Source organism: Hemicordylus capensis, chromosome 1 (assembly GCF_027244095.1).
Source record: "Hemicordylus capensis ecotype Gifberg chromosome 1, rHemCap1.1.pri, whole genome shotgun sequence".
In the NCBI taxonomy this organism is placed as follows: domain Eukaryota; kingdom Metazoa; phylum Chordata; class Lepidosauria; order Squamata; family Cordylidae; genus Hemicordylus; species Hemicordylus capensis.
The window spans coordinates 176,649,001-176,664,261 of NC_069657.1; the positions used below are offsets into that span (position 1 = coordinate 176,649,001).

Genomic DNA, 15,261 nt, shown 5'->3' on the forward strand with positions numbered 1-15,261 from the left:
GGCCACTGTGTGAAACACAATGCTGGACTAGATAGGCCTTGGGCCTGATTCAGCAGGGCTGTTCTTATGTTCTTAGGGTAGAGAGGCTGTCATGCATTCTATCATTCATTCCCCACACATTCTGAAGCACGATTGTAAGGTTTTTTAATTTTTATTTTTTTAATTTTTACATTTTATATCCCGCTCTTCCTCCAAGGAGCCAAGAGCAGTGTACTACATACTTAAGTTTCTCCTCACAACAACCCTGTGAAGTAGGTTAAGCTGAGAGAGAAGTGACTGGCCCAGAGTCACCCAGCTAATATCATGGCTGAATGGGGTTTTGAACTTGGGTATCCCCAGTCCTAGTCCAGCACTCTAGCCACTACACCACACTGGCTACACATGAGCAAATCTTTTCAGTGGTGGCACTGACTCTCTGGAACTCCCTTCTCCTAGATATTAGTTTTGCAGTGCCTCCTTGTTTAATTTTAAATGTAAGTTGAATATTTTTTTAAAAATCCAGTAGCTCTTCCCCTAACTCTATACATTTATCTGTTCTAATGATTGCCTTATCCTGTTTTCCTGTTATTTTAGAGGTTGTGTTTGACTGTGTGTTTTAATGAATTTTGCTGTAAGCTTCCATGAATTCATGTATGAAGAATGACAGCATATAAATCTTCTGAATAAATAAGTAAAAACAACTCTTCATGAGAAACAGTATAGATGATGGACAATAGACAATAACACCAGAAGGCCCTCAATAGTGAAGCTTAAGAGGAGAAACAGAGGTTGCTACGAGCAAGACCGAGACAGAGGTGGTGAATTGGGTGGGACAGATTGAGCCAAAATATCATGAGAGTCACTGAGAGATTTGGCCCATTGTCTAGCAAGATATGAAATGAAAGGTGAGAAGAAGCCTAGTAAGGGCATTGTTCCCACCCAGATTAGCAATCAGTTGAAGCAGTGCTGCATATTGCAATGGATCTTCATTTACATAGGACTAGGTGGTCCTATGACAAAGCAGGGTTTTCTTTTTGCAACAGCCATTACTTCCCAAGAAGTGATATGGGAACTTTTTCTCTCTGCCTATGGATGGTAGGTAGGAAAGTCAATAGCTCAAGTCTTCACGGGATCCTAACAGCACTCCAAGACAAAGAGCAAGGCAGGGGCAGAGCTCAGACAGGCAGAGAATGTCCCCTTCCTCTCTTATCTAGGCCGCTTAGCCCAGGGGTGTAGCTATAATTGAGCAGATGGGTTCAAAGAATCTGGGGGGCTCAGCTGCACCCCTCCCTATTTTCTTCCATTATCTCCCTCAGTCTGAGGGGCTGCCGGGGAGGGGGTGAACACGAGGCCCCTCTCCCCTAGCTATGCCCCTGGCTTAGCCTGTATGGAGACCTGTGTCTTGTGTTTAGATTCCCAGCTAAAGATAGCCTCTGCTGCTGCTTCAGGGAAAAACTGGGACATCATTTGGACCATACATACTATTGGACTAGGTGATATAGCAAACAGCCCCCTTGCCTCCCACATAAAAAGCAGCCATCCCATTTATAAACTATTATTTTATATGGCTAATATGTTCCCTACATAAGCATTTGATATATCTTTGGTGTACTTTAACTTGTTGACTTAGTATCCCAGAGCACATCATCCCTAGCATTAGAGCTTTGACACTACAGGAAACTGACAGGCAAGGTTTATAGACAGAAAAATGTCTTGTTTTTATAGTTACACAAGAGGGAATTTATATTATTGTTAAGGCTATATAAAAATATTGATCCACTGTTCCATTTTAAGCATAAAACTGGGGGAGGGGGAATCACAGCTAGTCTGTATCTTGCAATTTGACAGGGGGAGGGGGAATCACAGCTAGTCTGTATCTTGCAATTCCTAGAGTGCATGAAGAAACGTGCAACTGATAAATAAAATAAAAACCTACATAGTTTTAGCCCAATATTTTGACATGAACCTTTTTATTTTCAGAAAAGAAATGGAGAGGCCATTTTGTTGCTTCCTATACATATGACATTCCATATTTTCCTTGATTTTCTTTCAACAACAATTTGCTCATCTCTTTTCCCTCAAGGACACCAACCTATTTTGTACCCATTTTAAAATCTGGCACAATCCGTTTGAGCTAAGGGTTATGTATTTCTTCATGCATAAATGTGCCTACAAATTCTAAAATATACCAGTTATAGATTACTGAGGTGGGTAGAACTGAGCCTTACCTATCAGGCCTAGAGTCAGTACAGTGCCTGGCAGGGGAGGTACTACCCAACCAGTGGTCCCTCTATCCCCCCCCCATCTCTATGCAGAATGAGTTTTGTTCTGGGCGGCAGTATCAAGGCAGTGTGTGCACACAGTATCAAAAAAAGTGCTCACAGTATTTTGTGCAATGAGCAGGACCACCGCAACTCACTATGCAGTTCCTATAGTTTGTGGGTGGGGGCAATTCACATACAGTGGAGTGGGCCCAGAAAATCCTCCTAGCAATCCTGCTCCTAGCCTTCCACGACCTTCTTTGCTGCTTACATAGTGTGGAAGTTAAAGTGACTAACTTAGCTTGTAATTTCCATGCTTTTTAGAGCACAAGTAACATTTGTAAGCACCTTAAGCCTCATTTTCAACTGAAGTCTCATCTTAAACTTTAATGTCATCACATTATAGCACAACACATTTTAAAATACTGGCTTCTTTGGGGAACAATCCATGATCGGCCTCTTCCAACAATGATATCACAGAAGGACAAAATTCACATTGGAAGAATATGAGTTCTCAGCTTTATAAGTATATTCAACTTCGTTAGTTCCTTGTATTTGCTCCAAATAGTATTTTTATATTTTAGTGTACATCTCAAACAATATTATCTACAGAAACCACTAATGAAAACCTATTTAGTTGTACAACTATTTTAAATTTCCATCATGAGCTACTTTTAAAAAGCATCAATCACCTTCAACAATCTCAAACACACTTATCAACCTTAGACATGCTTCAGTTTAAGAGGAGACTTAAGATGCTTACAAATGATCCTTCTGCTCTAAAAAGTAGGGATGTGCAAAAAATTTCGGGTGATTCGGGGCTGAACCGAATCACCCCCGATGTCCCCCGATATTTTTAGGGCCCAAGCCGAATCACCCAAATTTCGGGCCTGAAAAATTCGGGAAATTCGGCTCATGGTTGATTTTGGGGGATTTTTTGAAGTTTTAGTGACTTTGGAGCAGTTCGGGGGCATAGCATGGGATCCGGGCAAAAAGAGTGGGGTGGGGTGGTAGTGCCTAATGGGTGCAGGCTACCACCCCAATTTCAGGGGGATTGGGCAAAGGGCTGATTTTGGGAAATTTCTGAAGTTTTCATGTCTTTGGGGCAGATTGGGGCAGAAAGTGGGGCCTGGGGCAGAATAGTGGGGTGGGTTGGTAGTGCCTAATGGGTGGAGGCTACCACCCCAATTTCAGGGGGATTGGGCAGAGGGCTGATTTTTTGGGAATATTTGAAGTTTTGGTGTCTTTGGGGCAGATTGGGGGCAGAAAGTGGATCTGCCACAAAGGAGTGGGGTGGGCTGGTATATAGTGCCTAATGGGTGGAGGCTACCACCCGTCCCCAATTTCAGAGTGATTGGGCAGAGGGGTGAATTTTGGTGAATTTCTGAGGTTTGTCTTCATAAGGTGAAGTGTGCTAAATTGATTACTTCCTCATATTCATAGTGATTGAGAGTGTGAAAAAGTGAAAGTGGGGTAAGTTGTCTAATTGAAAAAAAATCTCATTTGCTATGATAGAATGAGAAGTCACTAAAACTTCAAAATTTTCCCCAAAATCAGCCCTTTGCCCAATCCCCCTGAAATTGGGGTGGTAGACTCCACCCATTGGGCACTACCACCCCACCTCAAAATTTTGCCCCTGGGCCCCTTCCCCCCCCAAATCAATTCAGATTTGGATTCAGATTAAATCCGAATCCGAACCGAATTAAGGGTGATTCGGGTTGCCCATATTCTGGCACAAAACAGAACAGGGGTGATTCGGTTCGGGTCCCGAACTGAATCACCGAATACCCGAATTGCACACCCCTACTAAAAAGCATGGAAACGGCAAGTTAAATTAATCACCTTAATGTCCATGCCACGTAAGCAGTAAAGAAGGTTATTCACATGAGCTAAATTCTCAGGACCAGGCAGGCTGACGAGAAGGGAGTCAACCTGCCTCCCAGTATACAGTCGAAGACAGTATAGACAGCTCTGCCACTCACCACAGCACAAGAGCCAAGCTGCAGCAAGCAGCACAGATGGAAGCCGAAGGAGGAAGTTCTCCAGCATCCCATAATGCACTGCGCCAGGAGTGTAGTACATGAGCGATTCCCCTTCTGCTAGGTGCCGACTTTGTGCATGCTCAGCCGACTGGCCAATTTTGTGCATGCTCAGGTTGCAGGCAGCCTGAGTGTGCACATGACTGGGAACTGGGGCAGAAGGTTGCTCATTCCCTTCTACCCCAGTAAATGCCCAGGTAAGTAACTCAGGCTACCCTGCAGGACAGCACTGGGATCGAGCCCAATCCCAGCACTCCAAATGAGCAGCCCTACCCAGGTAGGGCTGTGCAAGCCCACGTAGGGCTGTATGTGTGGACAGCCTCAAGTGGGCTTCTTCAAAAAATTCACAGAGGGCAGGTGTATCAATGGCTTCTGGTGCCTACAAGCTGCCTCCAGTCTTAGAGGCAAGATGCCTCTAAATTCCTGTTGCGGGGGAACAGCAGCAGAAGAGAGGGCATGCCCTCACCTCTTGCTTGTGGGCTTCCCAGAGGCATCTGGTGCGCCACTGTCTGAAATAGGATGCTGCACTAGATAGGCCTTTGGCCTGATCCAGCAGGGCTGTTCTTATGTTGTACACACTTGCCTTGATGTTTCAGTTCCACACTGGGGAATTTCTGCCTGATGCATCGCTTCACAGCACAGTGCTTTCACAAAATACAACCCACACAAGTGTTTAAGCAGAAATTCAGCAGGTCCACAATCACTTTCAACAGATCTGATGATTTTCTGCCTGATGCATTGACACGTTATCCTCAAACTACTGTAGTAATCCACAAAACCTTTAACTAAAACAGATACACTTTCAGTAATCACTTGGTATTTTGAGCTCCACCTATTTGGTAAGCTATAGATAACCATGGTATCCATCTGGGTTACCTGAGGGAGTTGGGATTGAGTGGCACTGTTTTACAGTGGTTCTGTTCCTACCTCTCTGGCAGATTCCAGATGGTGTCGCTTGGAGACTTGTTCCGCAAAGCAGAAGTTATTGTAGGGAGTTCCACAAGGTTCCATACTGAGCCAATGTTTTTTAACATCTACATGAAATAGTTAGGAGAGATCATCAGGAGATTTGATCCAGGGTATTATCAATATACTGATGACACCCAGATCTATTTCTCAATATTGACTTCATCAGGTAATTGCAATACTTCCTTAAAGGCCTGTCTGGAGGCAGCAATGAGTAGCTTTGGCTACTCAGGCCTTCTCTGTGGCTGCCCCAGGGCTCTGGAAAACACTCCCTGTTAAAATCACAGTTTCTCCGTCTCCAGCTGATTTTTAAGAGACCCTTAAAAAGCACCTGTTTTCTCAGGCTTTTAATTCATTTTAATTTGTTTTAGTTCATAAAATGGTTTAAATCATTTTAACTTTTTTATATTTCTTGTATTTTAACTTATGTTCACCTTAAGTGGCGCATTTCCCCTTAGTGGGGAAATGCTTGACTTACAAGCAGAAGGTTACCGGTTCGAATCCCCACTGGTATGTTTCCCAGACTATGCGAAACACTATATCGGGCAGCAGTGATATAGGAAGGTGCTGAAAGGCATCATCTCATACTGCGTGGGAGGAGGCAATGGTAAACCCCTCTTGTATTCTACCAAAAGAAAACCACAGGGCTCTGTGGGCGCCAGGAGTCAAACTCAACTTGACAGCACACTTTACCTTTACACCGCCTATGGATTCACATGTCAGGAGGTATGGATAGATAGACAGATAGAATAAATTAAATAAGCATGGCTGTGAAAGATGAATGTAAAGTGTGACCAGACAGAGGCTAATTTTTAAGGGTAGGATAATATATAAGAATGTGAAATATGTCATAGCAATATGAGGCAGAACTCAAGATGACCATATTACATCTCAAGCTGTATAAAGACTATGAGTAAGTGTGGGATTCACCTTAAATCTCATCTTAAACCAAAGGTTTTAGATATTCAAAATTGTTTGTTTTTAAGTAAATGTATTATAGAAGGTGGCTGATAACTTCTGTGCATAACAACACAGAGTAGACTTTAGTAAAGAACAAACAAAAAAAATTAGTTGGGAAGTTTAGAAGCTGTCTTCTGCAGAGATAACTTCTGCTTCTATTTATTGGCCCTCTTAGTCAGCTTTGGGAGGGAAATGAAGAATTACACAAGAGAAAAGAAAGGTACTGAAGTTACAGTATATCTCTGAGAAAGAAGGAACTGGCAGCAGCACAGGTCAGTACTAGACATTTACAGGGAACCAGCTGGAGGGGGTGGGGACCAGCATAGAAAGAGATAAGCACAGGTCAGGGATACTTTGTCCCATTATCCATAATTTGAAGTTCTGCGAGACAGAAACTCACTGGAAGAAGAGAAATATCTCAATACATTATTGGGGGAGAGGGAGAGGGAGAGGTGGGGGAGAGGGAGATGTCCATGCCTTTGCCCAGGAAGGGAGCAAGGCGGCAGCTTGGGCAAATAGTTGTTGAACAGTAAAGGCTAGTCCAAATAGAGTGATTATGAAGTAGCCAGGGACCGCACCTCTTCCTTGATATCAGGCCAGCCTCGATCTAAAGCAGACCCCTGAGCTGGACTCCCCGAAAGTAGACCATTAGGAGTAAAGCAAGCACTCCACCTTAGGGTTTACCTGATTGATTGACAGATTGATTAAGTGCTGTCAAGTCGGTGTCAGTTCTTAGCGACCACACAGAAAGATTCTCTCCAGGATGATCTGTCTTCAACTTGGCCTTTAAGGCCTTTCAGTGGTGCATTCATTGCTGTCATAATCAAGTCCATCCACCTTGCTGCTGGTCGTCCTCTTCTGCCTTCAACTTTCCTTTCCTTCAACTTTCCCCAGCATTATAGACTTCTCAAGGGAACTGGGTCTTCGCATAATGTGTCCAAAGTATGATAGTTTGAGCCTGGTCATTTGTGTCTCGAGTAAAAATTGTGGATTGATTTGTTCTATGATCCATTTTTTGTTTTCCTGGCTGTCCATGGTATCCTCAAAAGTCTTCTCCAGCACCAAAGTTCAAAAGCATCAATACCTTTTCTATCTTGCTTCTTCAAAGTCCAGTTTTCGCATCCATAGAGTGTCATGGGGAAAAACATTGTACAAACAATTCTAATCTTTGCAGGTATAGACACATCACAGCATCTAAATATCCTTTCCAAGGCCTTCATTGCAACCCTACCAAGTGCTAGTCTGCGACGTATTTCTTGACTGCTGGATCTTTTACTGTTGATGGTCGATCCTAAAAGGCAGAAGCTATCCACCATTTCAATGTCTTCATTGTCAATTTTGAGGCTTGTTGCTGTACCCGTTGTCATTAGTTTAGTCTTCTTTACATTTAGTCGTAGTCCCATTTTTTTATTGTGCTCCTTGACTTTCATTACTAGAGCTTGCAGATCATCCACATTCTCAACCATCAGAGTGGTGGTGTCATAAGCGTAGCACAGGTTACTGATGTTTCTTCCTCCAACTTTGAAACCACGCTCATCTTCTTCCAATCCAGCTTCTCTCAATATATGTTCAGCATATAAATTGAATAAATAAGGAGAAAGTATACAGCCTTGTCTTACTCCTTTGCCGATCTGGAACCAGGCTGATTCCCCATGTTCCGTCTGGACTGTGCCTTCCTGTCCTGTGTACAGGTTTCTCATGAGAACAATGAGATGTTCTGGGACACCCATTTCCCTAAGGATATTCCACAACTTGACATGATCGATGCAATCAAAGGCTTTTCTGTAGTAAATAAAGCACATATTGACTTCTTTTTAGTATTTTTTGGCTTTCTCAATTATCCAGCATGCATCAGCAATGATGTCTCTTGTTCCTCAGCCTTTTCTGAAACCAGCTTGAACATCCGGCATTTCCCTTTCCACATAGGGCTCTAATCTGCATTGGATGATCCTGAAAATTATTTTGCTAGCATGTGAAATCAAGGATATTGTGTGATGATTTGTGTAATCAGTTAAGTCTCCTTCCTTTGGTATGGGTATGTAGACTGACCTCTTCCAATCTGTTGGCCACTGTGTAGTTTTCCAAATTTGCTGGCATAGTTTGGTTAGAGCCTTAACTGAGTCTTCTTCTGTTGCCTGCCATATTTCTGTAGATATTCCATCAATTCCTGTAGCCTTCTGATTTGGTAATGACCGGAATGCTGATCTAACTTCATCTTCCCGTACTAGAGGTTCTTGCAAGTAGGGAATATCTTCTAGAGTATCATGGATGTTGACGTCCCTGCTGTACAGATTTTCAGTATACTCCTTCCATCTCTGTTTCATCTTCTCCAAATCAATTACTATCTGTCCTTTGGTATAATCAGCATACAAATTTGAGGTTGGAACCTCCCTCTGAGTTCAGAGATCTTTTGGAAAACTTCCCTTGTTTTTCCATGTCTATTTCCATCCTCAAGGTCTTTACAGATGTCATTGTAGTATTGCTCCTTGTCTTTCAGAAATTTTCTATTAAGTTCCTTCCTGAGGTCTTTATCTTTCTTGACTGTGGCTTCTCTCCTCTTCTGGGCAATTTCCACCGTCTGTTCTGACATCCATTTTGCTCTCTTCTGTTTCTTGGTCTTTGGTGATCTCTTTTCACATTGATCCTTAACAACTTCTTTGATTTCATTCCACAGTTCCTCTGGTTCCCTATCAATGAGGTTCAGAACTTCAAAGAGTTTCCTGATGTTCTGCTTGAAAATGGTGGGTAGATCATATCATGGAAGCTGGATAGCTTTGCTTTTCCACTTTAGCTTGACTTGGAACTTGCACATGAGCAGTTCTACAATCGGCCCCCGGCCATGTCTTTGCTGTTATAACTGAGCTCTTCCACCTCCTTGCACCAATAATGTAATCAATTTGATTTCTGTGTACTCCATCCGGTGATGTCCATGTGTAAAGGCACCACATTGGTTGTTTGATGAATGTGTTAGCAATGAAGAGATCATTGGCTTGGCAGAAACTAATAAGTCATTCTCCTGCTTTGTTTCTGTTTCCCAGGCCATATAGGCCAACTGTGTTTTCCTCCTTACCTTTCCCAACTTTGGCATTCCGGTCTCCAACCACCGGCATCACATCTTGCTTGCATGTTCTGTCAATTTCAGACTGAACTTGAGCATAAAAACCATCAACTTCCTCTTCTCCTGCATCAGTTTTTGGGGCATAGACTTGAAAAACGGTCATGTTAAAGGGTTGCCCACGAGATCGAATTGATATTAGTCAATCACTGACCACATTGTACCCAAGTACTGTCATTGCTATATCCTTCCTGACTATGAAAGCAACACCGTTCCTTCTTTGGTTTTCATGTCCTTAGTAGTAAACGGTATGATTTTCTGACTGAAAGTGTCCCATTCCAGTCCATTTTAATTCACCGATGCCCAAGATGTCAATCTGTAGTCAATTCATTTCATCTTTCACCATGTCGAGCTTTCCCATATTCATGCTTCTTACGTTCCACATTCCCATTGTAATTCTGTCTTTGCAGCTTTGGATTTTCTTTTCCTGCATGGCAACATCAGCTGCTAGACGTCCAAAAGGCTTTAGTCTAACCACATCATAAACACCATAGGTACTCTGAGAGATCCTTGGCTCTCCCTCAATAGCATGTTGAGTACCATCCAACCTGAGGGGCCCATCACCCGGCACTACATCGACAATCATTCCATTTTGTCTATCCATATGGTTTTCTTGGTAAAATACAGGAGCGTTTTACCATTGCCTTCTCCCGTGCAGTATGAAATGATGCCTTTGTGGTTGTCACTTTAGTCATTGTCCACCTCCAACACCTTCCTGTATTACTGCTGCCCAATATAGGTTCCTGCTTGCTTTAGCTGGGCAGCTGGGATGACCTTCGCGCTTTGGGTGACCCTACTGGGAGTATACCTCCCAGCATACTTCGCTCATCCCTCCCAGGAGCACAGTCCCCCACCACGATGAGGCAGCATAGCAGGACTTGTGGGGAGGGGTTTTATGGGTCAGTAGTGTTGACCTACTGACCAATAAAAAATTCAAAAACTCATTTAAAATTGCCTGATTGACCAATTGTTTTGCGGGTTGGGTGGTAGGTAGCACCCATCATAAGCAGTAATGTCGTGGAGGGGTGGGGTATAAATATTTTAAATAAATACATAAATACCACCCAACCAGCTTTGGTGTCCCTAAGAGCGACCAATGGGGAATAATGGGGTAGTTCGAGTTTCCCATTATTCACTATAGGTGAACCGATTCAAACCAGTTTGAGTTGGTTCATCAATCAAACAGTCCATACCAGCTGGTTGGTTCAACCAAACTGCTTTGCAAACAGAGATACACATAAAGGTAAAGTGTGCTGTCGAGTCCATGTCAGCTCCGTAGGATGCATATAATGCACAGTAACTGCAAATTGTCACGAGCAAAGCCAAATAATGTCATTGGCTGTATGAATGGCACCTCTCTCTCTCTCTCTCTCTCTCTCTCTCTCACACACACACACACACACACACACACACGCAGCCTAATTGTAGTGAAGCTGCATTGAATTGCCACTTGGAAAAGCTAAGACAGTGAACAAAAAAGGAAGAGCACTAGCATCCTTAGCCTAAACAAAGACAGAGAGTTAACCAATCAGTTCTTGAGAAAGCAAGCCATCTTCTTTATTATGGGCAAAATGCATACATGACTAACCCCAACTATTCCTATTGACTACATGGTGTAATCTGCTTCTCAAGCTTATATAGGAAGTTAAAACAAAGTCTAATGACATTAAAGAGTCAGAAAAAAGTAAAGTCAGTCTTCAACTGTACAAAGTAGAAAGCAGATCCTAGATTTGAATTGTATAATACAAGGAAAACAAGCACACATGAAATTAAATGCAATTTTTGGTTGCTTACATAAGATACTTCCTAAACAAATTACCATTTCTCTGGAATTCACCCTAATCTATCCCATCCCATGTTCCTTTGTCACTGTTAAGATTAATTCATAATTAACCACAATATTCAGTACAAATAGAAAATATTCAGCATAATATTCAGTACAAATGGGACTGGAATAACAATCATATTCTCTTTGTGTATGTTCTCTTATCATGTTGAAGAGTTTTTTGCAAACAGAATTAACTGTGCTGATATCCAATGTAGGCCAATCAATGGTCCCCTTCACACCCAACTGAAGGGGCATCAAGGACACGTCCCTGTTGTACGATTTCACACTACTGCATGAAAATGATTCAACATGAAAGATGTCCCTACTGGCCACTCTTCCACCCAGCTACATCCCATGTGGACGAGAAAATATGCCATTGAGCCCATCATCACCAGATAGTGGTTCCCTTGTCGCTACATCTATACATGATGGGCCTTAACACAACATTTTGCTAGGTTTTCATTTAGTCTTAGCAGCACACATTCTTCACTCTTTTTCTCATCATCCTGCATTCAAAACACAAACTCTACTAATGTTTCTCTTCAATATGAACTACACTAGTTTTCTTGTACATAAGCAGCCACTCATTCCAAATCCACAAAAAAACATACCTAACTACCACTCATCTCTCCAAATGCTCTATAACTTGTGCAAACAGCAAAGCATAGCATCTGTTGTACTCCATCCCAGCATAAAACCATAATGACCCTTCCAAATTTCAACGATTCCACAGACGTTTTCAATAATCTTCCTGCAAAATCTCATAACATGCGATTTCCACTTAATTGGGTGATAATTAGCACATAGTGTACTATACCTTTTATGTTTAAAAATAGCCACCACAAGGCTTTTGTACCATTCATTCAGCATTTTTTCAAAGTTAGGAAAGTTGTTAAAAAGACCTCAAGGAAGCTTCATACCTTCTGGTATTATTTCGAATCATTTACAGGCACTTACAATACTTCTCATTTATATAGCGCTTTTCCTGAATGCTCAAAGCACTTCACACACATCACGGTCATTCGTACAACCACCACGCATAGTAAGCCAATCCTATTACATAGATTTGGTGGCAGGGAAGAAACAGAAGGAAAAAAGACTGAGGAACAGTAGTCACCCAGTGAGTTCATGGCTTATCTAGATCGTTAACGGGAGGCTTTCCTTATTCTCTTCCAAGAAACTTCAGCTACCTCCATTTTCTGAATGTTTCTTATTGTTCGCTCAGTTCACGGTCTTTTCACTTAATTCTTTAAGGGCATTTTCTTCAACCGTGATGACTTTAAAGGAAAAAAACATCAATTTTTATAGCTAATGTATAAACTGAAAATGCATCTTGATCTTCTTTTTTAAGTCCAGTTTTTTAGAAGGTTTTTCACATTTTGTTTCTGTTTAATCTTACTAGTCCCCAGTAGAAAATTTAACATAATTAGAATGATCTAATACAATCTCATATTGGGGGGAAAGTGGTATGCTCAGAAGGCACAATGCAATAACCTTGTTGAAGCTAGCAGGTCTGCACAAGAAACCTGGGAACCTTCTTTGCACCACCTTGAGTCCCATAATGCAGGGGTTATCTGCCATAGTAGAAGACAGGTGGCTGTACTAATAAATAACAAGTTGTTCTGGTAAGAACTAATCTGCCTACATTCCTTTCACTATAAATTGATAATTCCCTTCATCAGGTTAACCCACTTCATCCTTAAATGCCCACATCTGCCATCTTGAACTGGAGTGGATCACACCATCACAAACTATGCCTTTGAGCCATCCCTAAGTGTCCCTACACCTGTAGCAAGTTTGGTTCAAATCAGTTAGGCGGTTCACAAGTTAGCCTACTTGTACCTCAAACGTTCATGTGTTTGCCATCATGAATTGGGGTGGGTGATATAATCACAAACCATGCCATTGAGGTGTCTCTGTGAATCACTCACTACAACTGTACCAAATTTGGTTCAAATTGGTTAGACAGGCCACAGATTAGCCCACTTGCACCTCAAATGTTTATGCATCCGCCATCTTGAATTGGGGTGGATGACATCATCACAAATTACGCTAATGTGTCCCTACAACTGAACCCAATTTGGTTCATATTGCAAAGCTGATCGGGGACATAGACACACTAGGACACACAGACACATAATGTGGGTGATCTCATAAGCTTGAAAGTGGGCTAAAACCTTCAAGTCCACTTAAGGAAAGTAAGTGGACCACTTAAGGAAAGTGGGCTAAAAAGCCATTGCTTGGATGGTGGTGGTAGTTGTTAAAATCCTCACCTGAGCTTGCCACAGCCATGGATACTTCATCTTATAGAGTACATACCAGAACATAAGCTGAAAACCAATGTGGACTACAGCAACTGGGTAGTTTCAAAGCCAGTACCAGAAACCCAGAAGAAAAAAGATTGGAGGCTACAGAGAAGAAAGGGTGGGTTGTGTCTGTGCCTGTATTTTTTTTTAATCTGTAAGATCTTTTAATTGTATCCCACTCTGGGAATCAGAAAGCATTGAAAAGCAAGCTAAAAATAATCTAAATTATTAGGATTTCAAGGTTTTCCAAGAGCCTGGGTGGCCATTGGTACAGTCTCCAACTCTGAGAAGGGGGTTGAACTAGAAGACCTCCAATGTCCTTTCCAATTCTAGAATTCTGTGTGATTCTACATACATTAAAAACAAAGCTATAGCTTTAAAGCATGAAACTTGCTAGAAATCATAAAATGACATCAGGGAAAATGATTACATGCAAATTCGCTGTGTTTTATCTCTCTAGGCTGATAAACCTTCCCTTAGATTTGAGTACTTGAAACTGGGAGCCAAGTAGGAAGGGGTCAGGGTGCCACTGTGGCCTCTCAACCCAAGTTTCAGACGTGATTATTCCTCACATTTACCTATATTCTTGTTTCTACATAATGAGCATGTATTTTTATAGTGGCTGACCTGCTGCACTGCTTAACGTGGGCAATTCAGAACCATCAGAGTATTATGAAGTATAAGACGGTCACAACAACAAATGGTTTTCAAACACACACTTGTTTTGTGCAATTTGATCTCAATCTATCCAAGAACAGGCTTTTAAACCTTGCTGAGAATCTTTACCCACAAGTCCCCCCCCCTCACTGAAATCTGAAATGGTTACACATAGCTCCTTGAGTTTCAATGCCTATGAATTGCTAGTAAACAGGGACTGATTTCTAGCCATGGCTACATGCTTGATTCCCGCTGACTTCATACCATGGCCTAGATGTATGCTATGCATGTGACAAGCCTCTCACTTTACTGGCATGCATAACATGCCGTAAAACATTGCAGGCCCAATATATTCCGGCTGAACAATGTCCATTCCTTTGCTGCCAATGCATGGAGCGGCAAAACAAGCAATCTGTACACCTTTGTCGAGCTCAGAAGTTTCAAAAGAAGCAGGCAAATAATGCTTCGCTCATTTCTCACTTTTCATGCTTAACAGGTGCTTATTCTCTTTTGAAACTTAGGTTACTCATTTTGGGGGTGGAATGGATAATGTGTTCCTTTGCAAAACATGAAAAACAGGCTGCAGCTGTTGTATGTTCAATATCTAATATCCACAGCAGCAATTAAATGGGTTTTTTCCCCACCTAGGTTAAAATAATAGGAAAATGAGAAGTGCTGCCACTTCCACTCCACATAGAGTATTTTCACCTAGCCAATCATCTTCAATGGCATTTTATCAATGGCATCCCTATAAGCCTGTATGGTCTGTTCATGGTTTTAAAATGAGGAGTGAAATTACCACTATTTTCACATACTCAGCACCTGGCATTTAGAATTCTGTTTTTTATCCTGCCTCATCAATAGGAGCAAGTTGGGTGATGCTGGAGGAACAAAAGCAGATAAAGTGATGAAATAAAAACTATAATAACATAATACATTATTGGCAATCACAGACCCTCCCACACCTCCATTAATTCCCACAGTTGTAAGGATTCGGTGCAAGGGTTCCTTTTCTCATTAATCTTTCACAGGGGATGGATCTACATTGCCCGTGTTCACTGATTTAGAGCTATAAGCAAAAAATTCCTTAAACCTGGTTTAAGCCTGGACTTGCAGATGAAGGCTGGATTAACCCATATGCCCCGAAGGC

At 41.9% G+C, this 15,261-nt stretch overlaps 1 protein-coding gene across 10 annotated transcripts in view; it reads right to left on the reverse strand.

The window, feature by feature from the left end:
* The window catches only part of GTDC1 (glycosyltransferase like domain containing 1), a 336,841-nt gene that overhangs the window by 261,052 nt on the left and 60,528 nt on the right, over nucleotides 1–15,261 (reverse strand). Inside the window, exon 1 of one of the 10 annotated variants that reach the window (XM_053282904.1) lies at nucleotides 5,207–5,313. The exons of the other annotated variants lie outside the window; for them this stretch is intronic. The gene's annotated coding sequence lies outside the window, so the exon portion shown is untranslated. Of the gene's footprint in view, nucleotides 1–5,206; nucleotides 5,314–15,261 lie in introns of those variants that run through there. 10 annotated transcript variants of the gene reach the window in all.